Source organism: Rhagoletis zephyria, unplaced genomic scaffold (assembly GCF_001687245.7).
Source record: "Rhagoletis zephyria isolate East Lansing unplaced genomic scaffold, Rhagoletis_zephyria_1.1 Rzeph_scaffold_00850, whole genome shotgun sequence".
Taxonomy (NCBI): Eukaryota; Metazoa; Arthropoda; class Insecta; order Diptera; family Tephritidae; genus Rhagoletis; species Rhagoletis zephyria.
Window position 1 is genome coordinate 84,828 of NW_016157934.1, and position 24,709 is coordinate 109,536.

A 24,709-nucleotide genomic window follows, 5' to 3' on the forward strand; every position below is an offset into this window, starting at 1 on the left:
TTTTGGTTTAAGTTAACGATTGTCTGGTTTGACCGACCACAGAATGCTGTTGTCTAGGAATTTAAAAAAATTTCCAAATAACCACACTCTGTAACTGTCAAAATGCACAAACCTGTACAAATGCATAAACCGTGTGATCCCTGCTACTACTAGAAATAAAAACAAATTTGTGTTTTTAAGCAAAGAAATATAAATGTCTTTATTTTATATTAGTTTAAAAAGCTAATAACAAACCGAATAAACTAAAAACTATGGAATTGAAATTCACTCATATTGCAGTCGCCGTCATTTTAACAAAAAATAAAAAATAAGAGATTATCTTTACACTTATGTACATATAGTATTTATACATATGTATACACATATGCGTAGTAAGATTAGTATGCCACAACATATGTATGTATATATACTTATGTAGTTATATATACCAGTCGGACGGATTTCGTAAAAAAAATGATGTCATGTCTCCGATTCGCTTAAAATTTTTTTATGGATTTTATACATGTAGGACGACATCTATCTCTCAATCTGCCAATACAGTTGAAGACAACGACGCAACACCTACAAGACCTTAACAGAAACACAATACGATTAGTCTTAACATACCCATCAACAGACGCTAGGAAACGAACGGACCATACGAAGGTTATCAATTTCGTCAATCAATTGTAAGCCGCCACCAAGCGCACGTCGTATTTACCGGCCTATTCTGCGTTGGTAACAAAAATTTTGTTACCGGTAAATAAAGTTCCTGGTAATTTTTAAACCCTTTTCGCATTCTGCACACTGGTAAATTTTGCTACCATCTCATAACCAGTTAACAAAATATTGCTCGGTGAAGTATGCAACACCAGAACTTATACAAAACTTCATACCTGAATTGCGGTTTCAAGAAGTGGTGTTATTTTTTGGTAACAAAATTTTCCGGCGTCAAAATGTTCGGTAACAAGCAGAATAGGCCTGTTAGTGTAACGATAATAGATCAGAAACTATTGTTCAATTGGTGTTAAAAAAAGACATAACCAAAACTACTAAGTTTCGCCTATTTAATCCTACATACATGGGGTGTTCCATACCAAAATGGACGGGGTTCACACTTCATTTGTCTGATTTGTCTCAAATTTTTAGGGTTGATGGATAAACATAGATTATAAATAAATATGAAATTTGAGCTTGATTAATATATTTTTTAAAAATTGTACAGCACAAAAACAAAAACAAATCGATTTAATAGTTTTCCAAATATCTCGTGAACGTGGCGAGGAAAAGATTTGAAAAAAAAAATCGCGCATACACATATAAAAATTATCTATGAAAATAAATATTTTTTAAATTTTTTTTCTTGAAAAATGTTTCACATACAAATTTTTTTATAAAAAAATTAGTTTTTGAAAATATGACATCTCAAAACAATCACAGTGAGTATTGCGCAAATTTTAAGTATAGTATTGTAGAGTGCACCCTACAATAATTTGAGTTATGAATTTTTTTTTACACCGAAGTTGAGTAAAATGAGTAGGTACATTAGGAAATGCAAATTTTTAAAATTTTTTTTAGAATTCTTTTGAGTATGCAGTTTTATAGCCCATTAAATTTTAGTATAATAAGTGCAAGTTTTAAGCGATTGCAAAACTGGCGTTAATTTTTTTTTTAATTTTATTTGAAAACGGTTTTACGCATTTTCTTTCATAAGAACAAAGTGCAAAAGCCGTCAACATAAAAAAATATTAAAAATCTACACAATTTTGTAGTAGCTTAAAGCTTGCCCATTATCATTAAAAAACCTAACGGGCTACAAAACTGCATACTCAAAAAAATTCTAAAAAAAATTCAAAAAAAATCTAAATTTCGAGATGGCATATTTTCAAAAACTAATTTTTTCTAACAAAAAATTTTTCAAGAAAATAAAATTTAAAAAATGTTTATTTTCATAGATAATCTTGATGTGTGTATGTGGTTTTTTTCAAATTTTTTCCTCGCCCCGTTCTCGAGATATTTGGAAAACTATTAAATCGATTTGTTTTTGTTTTTGTGCTGTACAATTTTTAAAATATATTAATTAAGCTCAAATTTCATATTTATTTATAATTTATGTTTATCCATCAACCCTAAAAATTTGAGACAAATCAAACACATGAAGTGTGAACCCCGTCAATTTTGGTATGGAACGCCCCACATACATAAATTAAATAAGCTAACACGTATTCGAGAATTGTTATACCCGAGCGCACTTGTGCACAAGGGTATTATAAATTTGTTCACATAACGGTTGTTTGTAACACCCAAACAGAATCGAGATAGATATAGACAAATGTATACATAAATGAGCAGAATGAAAACTTGAGATATCTCAACAAAATTTGGTACGTAGCTATTGAAAAAGGGCGAAATCGGACCGTAACCACACCGACTTCCCCGTTATATGGGGGTCTTTAGAAATACGAAAACTGCGATATTGAAGCTTATTCACTGAAACTTGATATTTACAATGATTTTTGGACGTAAAATAAGAATATTATAAGTTTTTGGAAAATTGGCGTAGCCACGCCCACTTATGATGATACATGTGTTTATCTTGGTAACCGCCTTGGTACAACATACCAAATGGCTGAAATTTTTTGAAATCGGACAATAACCACGCCCACATCCCATATAACGGTAATTTAGAGAAATACGAAATCTTCGATAAATCAGTAAATACAGAAGCTAATTTATTCAAAAGTGATGTTTGCAATAATTCTTTAGCAAAAACTACGTTTATGTTAAAATTTTGGAAAATGGGCATGCCACCGCCCATTTATGACCAGGTATGTATGTATATCTCGGTAACCGTTCGATCAATTTGTACCAAACTTGATACGATTATTTCGCTTACAACACAAAAGCAAAACGTTAAAAATTACTCCCGCTTTTCATATAACGGTAAATTTCAGAAATTCTTGAAACATGGATATCTGGAAATTTTGAGGACGCTAATTTACTCAGAATGGATACTAATAACAATTCCTTGAAAAAACGTAACATTATTATAGAATTTTGGAAAGTGGGCGTGATACCGCCCACATCTAACTATACAAGTTTATCTCATTAAGTATAACCGGACATACTATCGAAATTGTTAGAAATAGGGGTAAAACCATGTAACGGTAGTTTTCAGAAGGTGAAAAACTATATTTAATACTTGCGCCGTGTGTTTATTGTTCGGCTCCACCCGAACTTAGATCTTTTACTTGTTTTTCTTTTTTTTCTTCGGAGATATAATCTCTCAGAGTTCGATTTTTTTTGTGACTCTGACCATTCATGTACTTCTTCAAATCGTTATATCTAGGGCTCTACTCATTGTGGAGACTTCATCTTAACGTCTTTTTGAAGATAAAGAAACGGGCTTTCTTGGTTATGATTGTCCTTAAGCAGTGTTGGGCGTAATTCAATTAATATTTCACTTACCTCGTTAATTGATTAAACAAGTAATTGCAATTAAATTTTTAATTGCACATTACTATTAAATTAATTGCAATTAAACTTATCATTGTGCATTGCAATTAAATTAATTGCAATTAAATTATTTGCCATTCAAATTTTAATGGCAATTAAATTTGTAATTGCACACTGCAATTAATTTAATTGCAATTACTTTTTTTAATTGTTCTATGAAACAATTAAAGACAACAATTAACCTAATAAATAAAAAATACGGAAATAAAGATTACAAGGTTCAGAAAATTCTACATAAAGTATTTTTTATATAAAAGAAAGGTGTAGTTATATAAGAAAGAAATGGACAAAAGAAAGAATACCACCGAGTGCTGGGGTTTGCCTTCTCACACTAGCATGTATTAACTCCTCACCTTACACTCACCTCAACTTACTTTACCAAAACTCACTTCACCTCACCTTCAATCAACTCATCACACCTCACCTAAACTCACCACATCTCAATTTGGGAAGTATTTCGGGATTTTATAGATTCTCCGGACTAAATCAGGATTTTCAAGACTATTTCGGGATTTTCGAAACTATTTCGCAATTCTCGAAACTATTTCGTAATTCTCGGGACTTTTAAGGATTCTCGATACAACTTCGGGATTCTCGGGATTTTTGAGACTTTCGTGACTATCTCGGGATTTATTGGAACTTTCGACACTATTTCGAGGTTTTCTAGACTACTTCGGAGTTTTCGAGATTCCCCTGACTAATATCGGGATTTTTATGTCTTTAGAGTATATATCGGGATTTTCGACACTACTTCGGAGTTGTCAGGATTCTCGTGACTAATATCGGAATTTTTGCGACTTTTGAGGATATTTTAAGACTTTCGGGACTATTTCGGGATTTATTGGGACTTTCGGCACTATTTCGAGGTCTTCTAGACTACTTCGGCCTTTTCCAGACTATCAGGATCTCCGGGACTAATAACAGGACTTTCGAGACTAATATAGGGATTTTTGGGTCTTTAGGGACTACTTCGGAGTTTTCGGGACTTTAGAGACAATTTCGGGATTTTCGAGACTACTTAGGGATTATCGGGACCTATACAAAGATTTTTGAGACTTTCGGGGCATAAATCCCGATATTAGTCCCTAGAATCCCAAACACGCCGAAGTAGTCTCGAAAATTCCGAAATAGTTCCTAAAGTCCAAAAGTTCCGATATTAGTCCCGATAATTCCGAAATAGTCACGGGGATCCCGAAAGTCCCGAAAAAGTCCAAAGTAGTCTTAAAAATACCGAAATAATCCTTAAAGACCCAAGAATCCCGATATGAGTCCCGAGAACTCGAAAAGTCCCAAAAACCCCGAAGTGGTTTTGAAAATCCCGGAATAATCCCGATATTAGTCTAGACAATCCCGAAGTAGTCTCCAAAATCCGGGAATATGCACCAAACTTTCAAAAATCCGGCCATTAGTCTCGAGAATGCCGAATAGTGTTTTTTTATTTTTACACTGAGTTAATGCAAGTATTTAATCAAGACATAAGTGCTTAGTGGTTTGGTATCCAGTATTTAGTGAAGCCCTTGATACCGAGTACTTTTGTATTCAGTATTTAGTAAAGATAAAGTCTCTAAATACTTTTGTTCGCGGTATTTAGTGAAGGCAAAGTCTCTAAATACTTTGGTTCGCGGTAGATAGTGAAGTCAAAGTCTCAAAGTACTTCTGTACGCGGTGCTTCGTTAAATGAAACTAACTAAATACTTTTAGACAAAGTATTTAGGGCTGTGAAAATAAGTAAATACTAGCATACTTGGTATTTAGTAACATCCAAAATACTTAAGTAAATAGTACTTTGGTATTTACCACAACACAAATACCTAAATTCTTTTGTACTTAGTATTTAATACTTAGTAAATACAATTTTGCCCATCACTGCATCAATCTTATTCAAGATCAGTGTTCCCATTTTAGCCGTTTTCCGGCTAGATTAAGCCCAGGGGTGGGCAAGACCGAGGCCGAAAAGAGCCACATGTAAATTATAAATGCTACAAAGACAGAGACCGTACCGGTTATGCATTTTATAATAAAAAGCAAAAAATTTAAGTTATTTTTTTATTTTTATTTTTTTGAGCAGAAAATAATCGGTAATTGTTGCCTTTTATTTTTTCAGGCAAAAATAAAAGTCAAAGTTCCAAATCAAGTATTCCAGAGTTGTGTATACTCGAATTTAATAGTTCTAAAGCTCCTATCTGGATTCTAATAACTCCCTAATACACAAATACCAGGGTTAGATCAAATCTAAATATGTATGTAAGTACTATGTATAAATACAATACATGAAGGCATCTTTGTTAACGGCACCAGATCTGCACCGATTATTCGATTTTAAAAACTAAGGTTCCGAATTAAAGGGTTTGGGCTCTAAATGTACAAAAAGGTATGAGATTTTTGAAAAGGGGTCCCCATGTCATATAAACGGGCTTGGTCTATAGATCTACAAGGAAGAACGTATTTTTTTTTAAAGGGTTGCCAGCTGTTAAAAATTATTATTTTTTTTTGTGCAGAGCACCAGATTTACACCGTTCTCTCGAAATGAGGTGCCAAGTGAAAGGTGTTCACCTAGAGATGTGCTTTGGGTATAATTTTTTTTAAGGTTTGCCACTCAGGTTTCATACTAAGTAAAATATCGCAACATGAGCACAAAGCGAGGGGTTTTTATACTAAATTAATATGTTCGTGCTCTTAAGAGTTGCCACCTATTAAAAAATATATAGCTATGAAAGGTAAGTAACGTATTAAGTATATTCGATATTGGTATCAAACGACAGCTAGTTAAATGGCCTTTGTATAAATGTATGCGAATTTTCGAGAGTTGTCATCTAGTTAACAACTCTTAACTAGCTTCGATATCGAATGCCCTTAATACATTACTTACCATTCATAGTTATAAATGTGTTTAATAAGTAGCAACTCTATTAAAAACACCAACATATTAATTTAATCTCAAACCAATATTGTGATATTTTACTATCATATTTTAAACAATGCATTTTTAATTAGGCGGCGCAACTTAAAAAAAAAATCAAATCACGTCTATAGGTGAATACCTTTAATTTTACACCACATTTTGAAACACGAGAGAACGGTGTAAATCGGATACTCTGCACGAAAAAAAATGTGTAACAGGTGGCAACCCTTTTTAAAAAAATTAGAGGTTCTTCCTTGCAGATCTATAGACCAAGCCCGCTTGGCATATGGCATATCGCTAGCTTAGAGTGAAAAGTTGCTAAGTCCGCTTTTTATGAAAACTCATATTTTGATACAGGAGGCTAGAGAAATTAAAAATGCATCGTTTTGAAAAGGATAAAGATCCTTGTTTTATGTTTTCTCGTTTATATTCGATTAAACGAAAATTTGCTAAGTCCAAAAAAAACTCCGAAATTTCGATAAGTCGAAAATAGTACAAAATCTTTTAATAAAGATCGCATTCGTCTGGTTCGTATGGAGTTTTGCTTTGCTTTAAATGCTGTATTCAAAGTTTTGCGAAATACTTAAAGAAAAAAGCTTTAGAAGTTTTTTTCCTCTCCTGCACAATTTTTGAATTGGGACTTAGNGATTAAACGAAAATTTGCTAAGTCCAAAAAAAACTCCGAAATTTCGATAAGTCGAAAATAGTACAAAATCTTTTAATAAAGATCGCATTCGTCTGGTTCGTATGGAGTTTTGCTTTGCTTTAAATGCTGTATTCAAAGTTTTGCGAAATACTTAAAGAAAAAAGCTTTAGAAGTTTTTTTCCTCTCCTGCACAATTTTTGAATTGGGACTTAGCAACTTTTCACTCTAAGCTAGCGATATTATATAATTTTTTTAAATTGCGCGAACGGTGTAAGTTTTAAACAGGTGGTAACCCTATTCAAAATTATGAAACCTTCTTGCATATCTAGAGGCCCAGCCCTCTAATTTTAAACCTAATTTTTTTCTAATACAACGAAAGGTGCCGGTTTTATAATTTTAAATAAAATAATGTAAAAAAAATATTTTTTAAAAACAAGCTTTTATTTAACATGTACAATCAAAGGAGTAAATTAAAGTAGTGTAACAAAAGATTTTTTAACATGAAAATTTTGTCAAAACTGTCAGTCTACGGTTAGACAATATGAACGCGCCCAATGTGCCACGAATTAGGAGCATAATCAGAAAGAAATCGGTGTGTTATTTAATTTCAGCATTCAGATCAAGTACAAACCACACACCCGGTAGGTGCTCTACAGAAATTCGTATAGAAATATCCCAAGGTTAACAGCTGATTTATTCAAACTAATTTCCGGTATTTTATCTTACCAAGGAATTCACAATAGAATCTATCATACCACAGGCTAAAACTATCCTACATAGTTGCGCCGGCAAATTACGCTCTGCTATCACTAGCAGCAGAGAACGTATATGAATGAGACGGCGCATTTTCTGTGTGAACTAATTGTCGCCAAAAATTGTGGGTTGCGGTGGAGCAAATACACCACTTCGGCTGCCACCACACCAAAGATTTTTCCGTTCCACCACGCTTCGACGAAATTTACCATAGTTTAAAGCAAAATGAAAAAATAAAAACGAATAATAAAAGAGAAACAGAAATTTAATAAGCGATAGGCAGAGGGGGTGCTTGCGGAGGCAGGCGCGTGCTTGTGTCGGATCAAAACGAAATCTAATATAAAAATGGAAGTCAGAACAACAAGTGACAAACAAATGAAAATGTTAGTATGTATGTGGGATCGGTTGACAAAGCGACACGGACAGGACGTAACTACTGAATACCACTTACGCTAAAACTGCTTACGAGTCAACTACCCCAAAATGCAACTCTTCACACAACGACGCGATGAACCCCGGGAAAACAACCTATTTACAGTCTGTAAATGAAAACAACGAAATAGAACTTTCGGATGAACTATGGCAGAATAAAATTTAGAGTCGAAGCGAGCGGTTCAGTGGTTGTAGTGCGCGGTATGCCGGCGAGTCTATTAAGTTAAAATCTGTGTAAATGTTAGACTGTACGTTAAACTGAACTATTTTATGTAACAAAACGCACAAATAAATTTATCGTACATTTTAAAAAAGCGGGTTATAGTTTCATTACCCCCTACATTTGGTGTCAGAAGTGGGATGCCTTCTATAAAGTATTCGATGATACTAACTTCATCGAGGTTAATCTGTTTCCCTAGCTCCATAAGGCTGTATAAATACTCCTTATAATCCTCACCCGCGCGCCTGCGACGATTTCGGAGCCTGCGATCCACTTCAACTGCCTACAGAGTGGTACCGAATTCTTTCAGTAGTGCCCTACGTAGCGCGTTCCACAAATTTATGCCCTCTTGACTGCGCACGAAAATCCTAGCTGCACCTTTTAAAAGCTGTTTAGTGTATATGAACATCTGCAGGCTATCCCAACGTTCTGCCATTGCATTTTCTTCAAAATGCTCCACCCATTGTTCTACCGACGGATAACCTGAACCCGAAAATTCGTTCAGCGAGTCTTCGATGTCACGAAGCGTGAAATTGGAGCGCACTAAGGCTGGTTCTACTACACTCGTATTTTGTGAGGCTAATTCCTCCTGTGCCGATACGTCATCGTCTTCATCGTCGGGTATTTCTACATTGTAAGCCTCAAACAACTTGTCTTGCAATGCTGCTTTGCGTCCCGATGTGTTCAGCCCTAACTCGGCCAATTTCGCTTTCAGTTCCCTAACGTTCAAAGCTAAAATCTCTTCCTTTTTCATCTTGTCACAAAGCATCTACAAGTTTTGGCAAATTCAGAAATGTCAATTTTTAAATACTAAATTCGAATCGTATATTGCGTTGTGTAAGTGGGAGATGTGGCGCGGATATTTAACACATAACATAGATACATATATAAAAGCAAAGATGTTATTAAAAGTTCAAGCTACTATAACTTATCTTAATTTTCTTAGATATTGTTTGCCTTGGTTTCCAACGCTGCAGTCAAATATACGAACCGCCACCTCAAATTGTTTGTTGTTTGCTGTTGGTTCCAACGCCGCAGTCAGTAATAAAATTTTCTAATCGGACCACCTTAATATTTGGTGCAGTGAACTGGTTGAAATTCGTGATATACGGCTCTGTAATAAAATATACGGCTCTCAAATAACAAAACCACTCTCTTGAAAGAGGGGAGCAAGAGAGAAAAAATAAAAGTCACCTGGAACGCGATAAACCACTTTTCCTGTAACTACTTCCATTTGTTTTAATGTTAAGCGCCATGGAGACGATCAAATATCTTTGTCAACCGTCTCGCGTTTTGCTTGACAAAAAACAAGCGCACTTGCCTTCTGATCGTCGTGGTGAGCAAGTGCGCGGACAAGAAAAGGAAATTGTTTGTTGAATTAACGCGTTTATTTGAACGTTTGCGGGCAAGACACTAGCCAATCTCACACATATGCAATGCTTGACGTATTTATTTGATTGTCTCCGTGGCGCTTAATGTTCTTTTCTATCTGTTTTTGTTTACAAATGCAACCCTGCCTATCGTTTGACACTTTTCATGAACTTGCAGGAAGAAAAACTTCGGACTAAAACCTGCAACTTCTGACTGAGAGAGAGAGCAAGTTACTCTCACAAAAGTGGTTTAACTTGCAGGTTTTTTGGCGCCTGGAACGCTTTCCTGCAAAAAAAAAAACTGCAAATCGTGAATATCGTGAGCATCTGGAACGCAACTTATGTTAGCTCTCGATGAGCACTTTAAAAGAGTTTTCTGCTTACGGGCGTGCCTACGAGTATGTGTTATCACTCGACTAGTTGTTGTTTACTTTTGTAGCCAACCTTCTTACGACGATCAACTTCTTATGCCTTTGCGTTCGCAAAACTTGCTGTCAACGCACAATTCAACGCAACTTCTATTTGTTTTCTGCCGATGAACAACCCACGATATTTTGTTTGCAGCCAACGTGATTTTTTTTTAAGTCCGATCACTGTACCCAACGTGCTGCTAACGAGCGGTATACAACTTGTATGTGTTTGCAGAAAACGTGCTACCGATGGGCGATGTACAACTTTATGTGTGTGCAGCCAACGTGCTGCCAACGAGCGGTATACAACCTGGATGTGTGCAGCCAACTTGCTGCCGATGAAAAACTGGCGAAAATTTTGTTTGCAGCCAACGTGCTGCCGATGAACAATTAACGAAGACAGCTTGCAGCCAACTTGCTGCCGACGAACAATCAACACGTATATAGTAGCAGCGAACTTTGCAGGCTTTTACGCTGCTGCGTGCTGCTGATGAGCGACTCGATATAACTTAGTGTGTGTGCAGCCAACGTGCTGCCAACGAGTGGTATACAACTTGGATGTGTGCAGCCAACTTGCTGCCGATGAACAACTGGCGATAATTTTGTTTGCAGCCAACGTGCTGCCGATGAACAATTCAGCTTGCAGCCAACTTGCTGCCGACGAACAATCAACACATATATACTATTTAGCAGCCAACTCTGCAGGCTTTTATGCTTTCACGCACTTAAATTTTCGTGCTCTGGGAAACACAATTGATTGTTTTTGACGTATTAGCACTTTTACTTGTGAGCGCTTAATATTCGCACCTTTTGACACCAAATTTAGGGGGTAATGAAACTATAACCCGCTCTTTTAAAATGTACGATAAATTTATTTGTGCGTTTTGTTACATAAAATAGTTCAGTTTAACGTACAGTCTAACATTTACACAGATTTTAACTTAATAGACTCGCCGCCACACCGCGCACTACAACCGCTGAACCGCTCGCTTCGACTCTCAGTTTTAATCTGCCATGGTTCACCCGAAAGTTCTATTTCGTTCTCTTCATTTACAGTCTGTAAATCGGTTGTTTTACCGGGGTTCATCTCGTCGTTGTGTGAAGAGTTGCATTTTGGGGTAGTTGACTCGTAAGCAGTTTTAACGTAAGTGGTAGTCAGTAGTCCAACAAGAGAATAGGAAAACTTTCAACGCGAATAGATAGCAAGAAAGAGAGTATGAAGTTGGGTCATTGGTAGCCATAAAACGCACATAGTTTGGGTCAGGAATAAAGTTGAAACCAAAATTCTTGGGCCTTATAAAGTTACTAAACGCGGAGAACACGGTCGTTATGAAGTCGTGAAGGTTGGAGACCACGAAGGCTCGGGTCAAACATCTACCGTAGCCGAATTCATGAAGCCATGGTCATTCGGGTCGAATGCATCCGCAGGATGGCCGAATGTGGGATCGGTTGACAAAGCGACACGGACAGGACGTAACTACTGACTACCACTTACGTCTAAACTGCTTACGAGTCAACTACCCCAAAATGTAACACTTCACACAACGACGCGATGAACCCCGGTAAAACAACCGATTTACATACTGTAAATGAAGAGAACGAAATAGAACTTTCGGGTGAACCGTGGCAGATCAAAACTGAGAGTCGAATCGAGCGGTTCAGCGGTTGTAGTGCGCGGTGTGGCGGCGAGTCTATTAAGTTAAAATCTGTGAAAATGTTAGACTGTACGTTAAACTGAACTATTTTATGTAACAAAGCGCACAAATAGATTTATCGTACATTTTAAAATAGCGGGTTATAGTTTCATTACCCCCTACATGCATGCATTTATAAATGTACATATGTACATACACATATACGATTGACCGGCTTTCCTCTTCACATCGCCGCTTCCATCAACACAAATTTTTCAATTTCCGTGAATCGGCACCAGATTGGCACGTGCGCGAACATATTAACCCTACGTTTACGAAATATTTAGATTTTCGCATAAGTTTGCATTTAATAAAGCAATACTTGTACATTTTGTATGGAGAATAATAATAATTAATTTAAAATTCTGCATGTTACCATGTTCTCGACGATACATCTAACTTGCATGAAGATTAAACATAAAAAACGTTGTAAAATAGTGTGTTATTAACATCTGGAACTAAAAAAACTATGTCCGCTAAAATGGGTTAAACGCAAACTTGAATTCACATTTTTACACGCATTCGTGCATACATACATATACACATGTAAAAAAAATATTGTTTTTTCCTGCGGAAAACGTTTACTTTTATTAACTGTTTATTAAAATGACACCTTAAAATATTAGTTAATGATTGAAATATTGGTATGGAACAGAGAAATAGAGGGTTTTCCAAAAATTACCAAAGTTCGAGATAACTTATTTTACTGGATATAAAGAAATATGTGCCACTTTTCACTTGGTTGGCCGAGATTTCTTCAATTTTACATTTTAGAATTTTTGTGTCGGATTGACAAAGTTGCGCTTGATGATGATGAATCTGCGGGGAGATGTGCTGCTGTAGGATTTATGAATGAGTGATCTTGACCTTGAGAAATATGCGAATGCGTTTATGAATGAAATAGTTATTGTTGTATTTCAGTATGCGTGTAATTATGTGCATATGTATGTATGCTGCTGTGAATTGTAAATATGTACATACATATGCATGTATACAATATGTACATATTCCATATAGTAAGAATAATTTCGACTTCTATGCATACATTTATTTTATAGTTTTATAATATTATATATGTATATTATATAATATTTTATTAGAATAAAATAGTTTTATAAAAAGGTCCATTTTACATGACTTTAGACGATTGTGGAAAAAAGTCAAAATATTGCTTAAAGAAAATCTTATCAACTTAGCTGAAATATGAAAAAATTAAAAGTCAAAATATTGCCTTAGATAATCTTATCAACTTAGCTGAAATAGAAAAATGCATACATGTTTAGCTGAAATAGAAAAATTCATACATGTTTACAAAAATCAATTTGCAATCAGCAAATCGATTTCGCGCAAATATCATATTTTCGGTAAGCAAGCAAAAGTACAAAAGCCCGCTCCTTTCCCCGTTTACCGCTTCTTTCTCTACACTTGTCGTTCTGACTTCCATTTTTATTATTACCTATTACCTACCTTTTATTAGCTCGGCATGTAACTATGTAATATTGATGCGCCTAAAAGTTGCAGCGTTTTCTATTCTCAAGTTACATACCTGATGACAGTACGAATGGCAATTATAATAGGGAGGTTTTAGTTTTGAAACTACAATTTTATTATTTTTTATTTCGTTTTGATCCGACACAAGCACGCGCCTGCCTCCGCAAGCACCCCCTCTGCCTATCGCTTATTAGATTTCTGTTTCTCTTTTATTATTCGTTCTTATTTTTTCAATTTGCTTTAAACTATGGTAAATTTCGTCGAAGTGTGGTGGAACGGAAAAATCTTTGGTGTGGTGGCAGCCGACATTCCGTCGACGAGTGATGCATTTCGTCGACGAGTGGTATATTTGCTCGACCGCAACTCGAAATTTTTGGCGACAATTAGTTCACACCAGTGTTGATATTTAAAATTTTTAAATTGTACCAAATTAATTGCAAAAAGTGTAACTCTTGGAGTTTAATTGTACTTTTCACCATTTCCGTCAATGCATTACCTCTCTTTTCCCGCAACCAAACAAAACCATTTTTTTTCTACTGCAGTGTGTTTATTGTTCAATTCATTGTACAGCTTCAGGTAGTGTAGGCTTAATTTAACGTAACTTATCAGTGAGATCTCTTCATCTAGCCTATAAAGTCATAGCCAGTGTTTGTTGGCTTAGAGTTTAACTTAAATTATACAAAAATAAATTCTTGAATTATATTTCACATTTTTAAAAGTACACCCCGCGAAAAAATGCTACGGTAACCCGGTTTGGGCTATTTATTATATTTTTTCCAATTTAATTTTAGTTATTATTTTTTTTTAGAAGAGTATAGCTCATTGTCTAACAAAAACTATACAAATAAAACTTGATTTAAAATATTGAAAAAAAAACATCAACAACGGTGTTGCGCATTTTCATCCATTTAAAATAAAATGCGAACATTCGTTATATGGAGAAAAGTGCTCAACACCGCAAACAAAAAAATTATAAAAATCAAGTATTTTTAAGACACTTGAAACTTGTACCTTATTATACTAGAATGAATGGGCTACAAGAATGTTAACCCAAAACATGTCTACAAATTCTGAACAAGACCGGTGAAAATTTCACGACACTTTGTTGATTTTTTTCAATGTTTCAAGTTTGGATTTATTTGTAATTTTTAATTTCAAGGCATGAAATTTACATACATTTTTTTACTTTCAACCCCCGAATTGCTCAATTACTTCTATGTCTGCAGGATATGTTTTTTTAAATAAATAGCTATGAGGGATATTTCACCCGCCGGTGATAAGAAATCGCAATCGCCATTACGAACAACACTAATATTACTGTTCACGTCGAAAGTTTCCCTTTTCTCTTGTTGAAGCTCTAGGATACTTTCTTTTGCTGCACTGCGTATTTCATCTCGTTCCAGGTCTAGTTCCCTAAGGTTATCTTCTTCGATTAACTCCCTAAGCTTGAGGTTTTCCGGTACACGCATTTCAAGCCCCGTTAAAATCTTAAAAGGCGAGTACTTGGTACTGTCAGGTGGCGTATTATTGATTGCTCTCTGGACAGTTTCCACGTATTTATACCAATTGATATCCGACCCGTGGCATAGTTTTGCTAGCATAGCTAGCATTACGATTCTAAGCACCCCCTCAACTTGCCCATCACCCCTGGGGACACCCGTTGTAATGGGGAGCTGTATGTGCTCCTTCTCGCAATAGTTCTTAAAGGTACCGGAGGTAAAAACAGCGCCGCGATCTGAAATTATTCTTCTCGGGTTTCCGAAAAGCGCGGATTGTCCCTGTAACCTATGTACTACCGCCTCTGCCCCTGTGCTTTTGGTTGGGTATAACCGTGTGAATTTGGAGAACGCGTCTACGATTACAAGTATGTGGTTGTACCTTTTGCGCCTCGACTCCATAGGCCCTACATGGTCGACGTGGTATGTCCCCAACGGTCTGTCCTCCTTGTCGATCGGCGATAAAAACCCCTCTTTCCCCTCTTGCTGTCGGTGATAATGCACTCGACGCAACTCCTAACTACCTTCTCTACCTTTGCTGCTAACTTCGGTATGAAGTACGACTTCTCTACCGCTTCCATAGTTTTCTTGACAGAAAAGTGGCGCTGTCGATGCGTTGTAGTGATTACTTCCTCCTCCATCTGCTCCGGTATTACGATTAATTCCCTAGCGACATCTTTGAAGAGAATATCATTTCTGAGGAAATATCCTCATACGGTTCCTTCTGCACAATCTTCCGCACAGCTGTAACCCACTCGTCGTTTGCTTGTGCCAGTCTCAGTTTATGGCTCATTGTATCTTCAAGCACTAGACATGCAACCCTACTTAGCGCATCGACGTGTCTCATCTTCGTTCCTTGCCTATGCTCTATCTCAAAGTCATAGTCCTGAAGGAAAAGAGCCCATCTTGCCATTCGCGCCGGTACGTCTCGCTTTTTAACAGTGGCTGTGAATGCTTGTGGATACCATCTACCTCATCGTAGGAAGGAATGACTATCGTCCATGTAAACTACTACCGTTCCTGACTGTACTAAATCCCTGAAAACAGCTACGATAAACCTGGAGAAAACTGNTAGCGCATCGACGTGTCTCATCTTCGTTCCTTGCCTATGCTCTATCTCAAAGTCATAGTCCTGAAGGAAAAGAGCCCATCTTGCCATTCGCGCCGGTACGTCTCGCTTTTTAACAGTGGCTGTGAATGCTTGTGGATACCATCTACCTCATCGTAGGAAGGAATGACTATCGTCCATGTAAACTACTACCGTTCCTGACTGTACTAAATCCCTGAAAACAGCTACGATAAACCTGGAGAAAACTGCAGGGGAGTTGGTTATCCCGAACGGGACATAAAGGAACTTGTACTGCCCACCAAACGTCACAAAGGAAGTGTATTTGCGCGAATCAGGTTCCACAGGCATGTGGAAGAACCCGTCCCTAAGATCTAGCGTCGTGAATACCTCGCATCCATCCTTTCAATAACGTCTTCGATCAACGGCATCGGGAAATTGTCCCGGACTATTCTATCGTTGAGTCGCCTATAGTAGCAGCACAACCTTTTGGTTCCGTCTTTTTTGGACACTAAAACCACTGGTGACGCGAATTCTGAGAAACTGGGTTTGATGATGCCGTCCCACAGCCATTTTCTCACCTGCTCGTTTACGACTCCCTGATCTGCATGCGACATTCTTCCTGATCGCTCATAGATTGGACTGTCATCTGTCAGCAAAATTTTCATAGTAACTGACGACTCGTTTCCCCGCACAGGCGTGTAAGAATGTATTAATGTACGAACTTGCTTTGCCTGCTCCGTATTCAAATGAACGAGATCTGCCTCGGGTTTAGCGTTTCCCGTGTCAATTTGGATGGCGCAGAGTTCGTTGGCTGTCTCGCTCAACAAATCAGTTTTAACCTCGCCTACAGCTTTTTTTGTGTTCTCCTCGGACCGGATTTGCTTCGCCCTAACCCTGGTTTTCCTTTCCTCCTCAACCCTCTTTTCCTGGTTTTGCTGAACTTTATCCGCGATCGGTTTAGCCCTAAATTCGACATTGTCGCGTGATACTCCAACTCTACATGCTGCAAAATATCGTTGCCGATTATGGCAGCGTAACGCATGTCTCGCTCCGTGACCACATGGAAAATCTTGGCGCGATCGCCGGCTGGGATCGTTTTCCATATACTTGCGTAACCGGACTACCTCGAGCTTAGGGAGTTAATCGAAGAAGATATTCTTAGGGAACTAGACCTGGAACGAGATGAAATACGCAGTGCAGCAAAAGAAAGTATCCTAGAGCACCAACAAGAGAATAGGAAAACTTTCAACGCGAATAGAAAGCAAGAAAGAGAGCATGAAGTTGGTAGCCATAAAACGCACATAGTTTGGGTCAGGAATATAGTTGAAACCAAAATTCTTGGGGCCTTATAAAGTTACTAAACGCGGAGAACACGGTCGTTACGATGTCGTGAAGGTTGGAGACCACGAAGGCTCGGGTCAAACATCTACCGTAGCCGAATTCATGAAGCCATGGTCATTCGGGTCGAATGCATCCGCAGGATGGCCGAATGTGGGATCGGTTGACAAAGCGACACGGACAGGACGTAACTACTGACTACCACTTACGTCTAAACTGCTTACGAGTCAACTACCCCAAAATGCAACACTTCACACAACGACGCGATGAACCCCGGTAAAACAACCGATTTACAGGCTGTAAATGAAGAGAACGAAATAGAACTTTCGGGTGAACCATGGCAGATTAAAACTGAGAGTCGAAGCGAGCGGTTCAGCGGTTGTAGTGCGCGGTGTGGCGGCGAGTCTATTAAGTTAAAATCTGTGAAAATGTTAGACTGTACGTTAAACTGAACTATTTTATGTAACAAAGCGCACAAATAGATTTACCGTACATTTTAACATAGCGGGTTATAGTTTCATTACCCCCTACATGCATGCATTTATAAATGTACATATGTACATACATATATACGATTGACCGGCTTTCGTCTTCTCATTGCCGCTTCCATCAACACAAATTATTCAATTTCCGTGAATCGGCACCAGATTGGCACGTGCGCGAACATATTAACCCTACGTTTACGAAATATTTAGATTTTCGCATAAGTTTGCATTTAATAAAGCAATACTTGTACATTTTGTATGGAGAATAATAATAATTAATTTAAAATTCTGCATGTTACCATGTTCTCGACGATACATCTAACTTGCATGAAGATTAAACATAAAAAACGTTGTAAAATAGTGTGTTATTAACATCTGGAACTAAAAAAACTATGTCCGCTAAAATGGGTTAAACGCAAACTTGAATTCACATTTTTACACGCATTCATGCATACATACATATACACATTGTAACGGACTTTCCTGAGTGCTGGGCGTAGCTCTCGGTTGTCCAGGGTCCTGTAAGGATTAAACACCCTATCTCCTCAAGAAATTAGAACACACTCGCTTCTAGTTTACAGCCTCTTTATTCGCTATCCTCTCGCTATATATACTCTCTAAAGTATAGAACTAGAGTAGGTTTAAACCCTACAGCTAGCACCAGTCTCAGTGGTTAAAGCCCACATCGAATATACAATAATAGTCTCGGAGGTTGATCCCTCTTCCACTACCCGTGTAACCCACGTTGCGACGCGTGCCACGTATGCCTAGCTCATGAACAATGCTTGTTAGCACTGCTCCTTTTATACCATTTTTGTCCATCCGCAGACAGTTATCCTCATTACAATTGTTTGTGCTTTTACATTTTATGTAGGTATTGTATGATGTAGGTATTTCTTATACTGTGCATACAAAGTAATAATTCAAAATATATTAGTGGATATATACATACGTACTAGTATAATCCAAATAGATGCAATTCAATAAGCTTATGTACATACATGCGCATATATATAATAATTCAAAACATAAGTGTACATATATATATATTTGTACATGTGTGTATACAATTTCAAATCAACAATTCAGGGTAAATAGTACAAAGGATATATATGTATGTGTATATAAAAGTTGTTGTGGGGCCCAGGGCCACAGGATCCGGGGTCCTCACACTCCCTCCTTACTCCCGGCAGCAAGACTTACGGTCACCTTGCCAGTTTTGGTGATTCGCACTCTGTACGCCTGTCCGTTCACGATGCGTCTGAATGACTGCCGCTTCAGTTGCTGGTGGTTTACGTGCGACTCAATTTCCGTCACCAACTCTTCCGGCAACGCACCTACGTCCGGATGGACCTGCCACTCCGATGGCACTCTCGGCTCAGCCTCTTCTAGCCAACGCTCTATTTCCGCCACTAAGTCGGCATCTGCTGCCACACTAAAATCCGCTTCCGCCGACGCCTCCTCCACAAAATCACTTCGTCCACCGCTCGCCAACGTACACGCCTCGATCGCGCCCTCACTAAGGCACAGCTGTTGCGGCGGTGGATGTGGCTCTTCCGATGCCATCGGGTCGTATAGCCTGATGCGCATGTCAATATGGCGCGCATACTCTACGTACCCGTTACCGAGGTGTCTGGCGTCTTGCGTAGCGATGGAGAATTCGCCCTGCCTTTTGGCATACTCCTCTTCCTCGTCGGACGAGATGGTTATGGGTGTTGGTGCCCGCTCTACTTCGCCATCACATTCACCGCTTGGCCCGCTGTCGTCGGATCGTACGCTTACGTGCGATGATTCGTGCTCCATCTCCTCCTCTTCGCTCGTCAAATGTGGCGTATTGTTTGCCAAGTACTCTGCACCCCAATAGGCAGCCATCTCTGCATCTTCACTATTTTGGGGCAGTACGAACGGCTGCGTACTTTCGAGGCTTTCGATGTCCTCGACGCCGATTTCTTGTTGTTGCCTGCCACTGTTGCTACCGCCCTCGCTGGGGCTACTTGGCCGGCCAGCGTCGTCATGCTCGCCTCCGGTGCTGTTGTTGTCGCTCGAATTACTCGACCGGTCTCCACCGCTGCTGTCACTTCTACTGTAGCGTCGAATTTCGTGCTCTGTTAGGCGCTTTATGCGTACGCGCAAAACGCCGCCCTCCACTTGCTCGGCTACAAAATTTGCCTGTTGCTGCTGCTGTTGCTCCATATTTTCGCGAACTTGTGCCTTGGCGCCCGCGGCACATCCTTTTTATTGCCGACAGTGGCCATTGCGCGACCAACTGTATTTTCCTAGTTTTCCGGCACTTTTCCAGCAAAATTTCGGTAATTTTGCTGCCGTTTCACTTTCACATTGCATATTTTGTTTTTATTTGTTTATTTGTCATCCTCGCACAGCTGTAGTTTGGTGTCGGGGTTGCTGACTATCCAAAAGGGAGTTTTGTAGCGTTGATGTGAACTGGAGTAGATTTCGGGTTGCCATTGCGGTATTACTCCTCTTCTTATTACGATTATTATTATTAGTAGAATTAGTATTATTTTGTTATTATAAATGTTTTAGCTATTATTAATATTTATAATTATAATTATTATCAATATTTTATAATTATATTACTATTGCTGTTGTTATTATTAATTTTAATATTATAATGATAATTATTATTATTTTTGTTTTTTTTTTATAATTTTCTTTTGTGCTTCGTGCCATCTCCACTTTCATTGTTTTCCCTTGGAACCTTTATTTTTTTTTCTTCTTCTTCTTCTTATTATTATTATTATTCTTCTTCTTCATCAGATTTAGGATTCTTCGGCTAGCTTCTCATCTTTCAGGGTCTCCGCTGTCATGGCAGTTGCTCCCCTGCTGGCAATTGCCGAGTTCACACACTTCAGTCTCTGCTGAAATTTACCTATTCGCCGCTGTGCGCCGAATTAGGCTCAGACGATGCCACGGGGGAATTTTCACCTGAGGCGTTGCTCTCATAAAATGGTTTGAGATCACTCACGTGCGCTGTTCTTCTTTTCCCTTTGTGCACCTTGTCGAGTTCTACGATCACAGGTGAGATAAAATTTAGAACGCGATGTGGTCCGCCGTATTTCGGTGCAAGCTTAGCCGCGAAATTGTCCACGGCTTTAGACAAGAAGTGTTCTTTCACCAAAACCCTGTCTCCCACGACCGGTTGCCACGATCTTCTTCGCAGATTGTAGTGTCTCGCTTGCTCTGTCGTTGCCTTTTGTTGGTTTCGTCGCACTAACTCAAACACCTCTTTCATTCTCACCGCTTTTACTTGCGGTGTTGTGGCATCTTCGCCGGTTCCTAACGTATTCTCGTCATACAATGCGTTCGGTAACCTTGGTTCTCGCCCTTGGACGACGAACGCCGGGCTGTAACCCGTTGCGTCGCACACGCTCGTGTTGAGGGCCAAAGTCATTTCTGGCAACAGATCATCCCAGCTCTTCTGGTCTTTGCCTGCGAACTGCGCCAGTAGTCGCTTGATGTTACGGTTAGCTCTTTCCGTCGGATTTTGCTGCGGTGTGTACGGAGCAGTGAATTGGTGCCTTATTCCCATCTCCTCCAGGAATTGCTTAAATTTCGAGCTGGTAAACTGCGTTCCATTATCCGTGATCAAGATTTTTGGAATGCCGAATTTGCCGATAATCCGCTCTCTCACTGCTCGAATTACTCCCTCCGCTGTTGCCTTCCGCATTGGTACAATCTCGACCCATCTTGAGAAACGATCTAGTATTACCAGCGCCATAGTGTTTCCATGCTTGGATCGCGGAAGAGGTCCTACGAAATCAGCACACACCGTCGCCCAGGGTTCTTCCGCTAGCTGCGTCAGCATCTTTCCGGCTGGTTGCTGCTGGCTTGGTTTGTAAAGCTGGCAGGTCTGACATTGTCGCACATACTTCCTCACGTCGCGGAACATGCCCGGCCAATAATATCGCGCTGTCGCCCGCGCTATCGTTTTTCTGATCCCCATATGGCCTGCACTGGGAACATCGTGAATTTCCCTTAACACCCTCTGCCTTTGCTCTGTCGGTACACATAATTTCCATGGCAACACGTCTTCACCGTCGATTTGGCCTGATATTCGCCGGTACAGCTCACCATTTTCGATGACAAAGTCAGGAAACTTCTGTGGGGACCTCTCCACCTCCGCCATCTTGTCTTTCAGCCACTTGCACTCTACCGCTACTCCTCCCGCCGTCATCGAACCAAGCAATGTTTCCTGGGGCTGTCTTGACAGCGCGTCTGCTACCACATTCAGCTTACCTTTGCGATACTGCACATCGAAGGAGTACTGCTGCAGTTCCAGCGCCCACCTTGCAATCCGACCGGATGGACTCTCTATCTTACTCAGCCATTTTAGCGCTAAGTGGTCGGTGATGACGGTAAACGTATATCCTTCTAGGTAGGGTCTCATTTTTCTGATCGCCCACACTATGGCCAGGCACTCTTTCTCCGTTGGTGAATAATTAAGTTCGGCCTTGTTGAGCCGGCGACTCGCATATGCGATTACGCGTTCTTTTCCTTCAATCTCTTGGGTGAGAACAGCTCCCAGCCCGTAGTCGCTCGCGTCTGTTTGCAGAGTGAACTTCTGCGTAAAGTCGGGGCAAGCCAACACTGGTGCCTCGGTTAGCGCGTTCTTCAGCGCCTCGAACGCTGTCTGTTGCTCGTCGTTCCATTTCCACTTGTGGCCCTTCTTTAGCATGGACGTCAGCGCATGCGCCACTTTGGAAAAGTCGGGGACAAATCTTCGGTACCATGAAGCTATCCCTAGGAACCTGCGTAACTCCCTTATATTTGTCGGTGGTGTCAGCTCTTTGATAGCCGCGACCTTCTCAGGATCGGTGTGAATGCCCTCCTCGCTGACGACGTGACCCAGATACTTCAACTGCTTCTTGAAAAACTCGCATTTTTCAGGATTTATTCTCAGATTCGCCTGCCTAAGTCGTCGGAAGACCTCCGAAAGATGTTGGACGTGCTCCTGCAGGGTTGCGCTGATGAAGATGATGTCATCCAGGTAGGCAAACGCATACGGCTCTAGCTCTGTACCGATAACTTGGTCTAACGCACGCTGGAACGTCGCGGGGGCGGAGTGTAGCCCAAACGGCATTACTCGCCATTGATAAAGGCCACGCCCTGGCACTGTAAAAGCAGTGTACTGCTTGCTCTGCTCTTCCATTGGGATTTGCCAGTAACCGTTTTTCAGGTCTAGGCTGCTAATATAACGCGCGCTTTGTAGTCGATCAAGGATATGTTGGATCTTCAGTAGGGGGTACGCGTCGGGCACTGAACGCTCGTTCAGCTGTCGGCAGTCGCCGCAGAGTCTCCACTTGTCAGTCTTCTTCTTCGCTAACACTATTGAGGCGCTGTGTGGGCTGNTTCTTCGGGCAATACCTCTGCTTGATCGGTCGGTCATTCTTCATGACGATCCGGTGAGTGGCGATATTTGAAACTCCAGACATCTTCTCAAATTTGCGTAATTCTGACATTAAGAACTCCCTCGCTTCGTCGGTTGTCGTCGCTTCTGTAGATATGGGGTTTGATTTGGGTTCATCGCATTTACCTGACCTTTCTGCACCTCCCTCGCGTATTGCAGTGAACGTTTCTACTCCTTGTGCGCAGCTCTCTTCTCGGAGTGTCACGTCTAAGTCTCCGCAACATAATCGGACCCCCGCATTTGCCAGCTAATCGGTTCCAAGCACCACGTCATCCATCAAACCAGGCAGTACCAAAAGATCGCTTTCATGCGCCTGATTCGCCAGCTCCACTTGCGCCGTTCTAGCCTTCAGCACCGTTCTGGATCTCCCATCTCCCATTACCACACGCGTGTTGACCTTTCTAACCTCTCCCACATCCAGTTTCTTAAACATGGCCTCGCTCAAGAAACTTCTTGTTGCGCCTGTATAAACTGCAGCTACTACGTCGACCTCATTTACTCTAATCGCCGCCATAATTCGGCCATCCGACTGCCTTAGGACACTCTTTAGTATGGGCGATGCTGTTCTACCTGACGCCCCACTCCTCGCTGCAAATGGGACCTCGACCCGTTTCCCGATGCACTACGGCAGCACTCTCGAGTCGGGACATTGCATCGACCACAGGTCCAACAAAACTCTCTCCGTGCAGCTCTGCACTCTCTCGCAAAATGGCCATCTTCTCCGCAATGTCTACACGCAGTCCACGGATTAACGTACTCCGTCTGTGGTGTTGCCACACCGCTGTGTGGTTCAGGTCGGTGCTGTGTCCTCTCTGCTCTAGCCGTCTCGTCACTCCTAGGCAGTTCGCGCATGTGCTGATATCTCTCCGTGACCCGCGGAGTGGTTCGCACTGCGGCTCTCTGTGGCTCTCTAACCGGGGGGATATTTTCCATATCTTCCGCCAAACTCACTAGCCCTTCTAGGGTGGTGAACTCGGATCGATTGACGTACCATTGGAACTCGCTTCTAGAGTTTCTGTAGATACGCGTCAGCTTCTGCTCTGAGGTGTAGTTCGCGTGTCGCATCAAACTCTGAAGGGCCAACACATAGTCTTTAAATTTCTCGTTCGGTTGTTGGACGCGACGACGGATCTCATCGTCTAAGGTTTCGTGGTAGCGAGAGTTTAAGAAGAGCCAATTCCGGTTATTACTGCGGAACCATGTCAACGCCTTCTCCTTAAGTAGTTCTGGCATTGGTCGCGGTAACAAGTCGCGATTCACCTCGTGTACTTCCGCCAATTCTTCTACACGTTCGATGAAGCTGAGCGGGTCTCGGCCGCCGTCGTATTTGAAACCCCACTTACGGACTCGGTCCATGATGGTTGCCAGCGATGTCGTAGGATATGTTGCGTATGGCTGTGGTGTCTCAAACGCGTCAACGGGCATTGGTGACTGCATGACACTGGCTCCCTGGCTTCCACTTGGTGTTGCTGCGGTAACA

The 24,709-nt window shown here is 40.2% G+C and overlaps 1 protein-coding gene across 1 annotated transcript in view; it reads left to right on the forward strand.

Moving 5' to 3' along the window:
• Positions 1–24,709, forward strand: part of LOC108361789 (Delta[1]-pyrroline-5-carboxylate synthase) — a 138,281-nt gene that overhangs the window by 76,449 nt on the left and 37,123 nt on the right. The window lies entirely within an intron of this gene.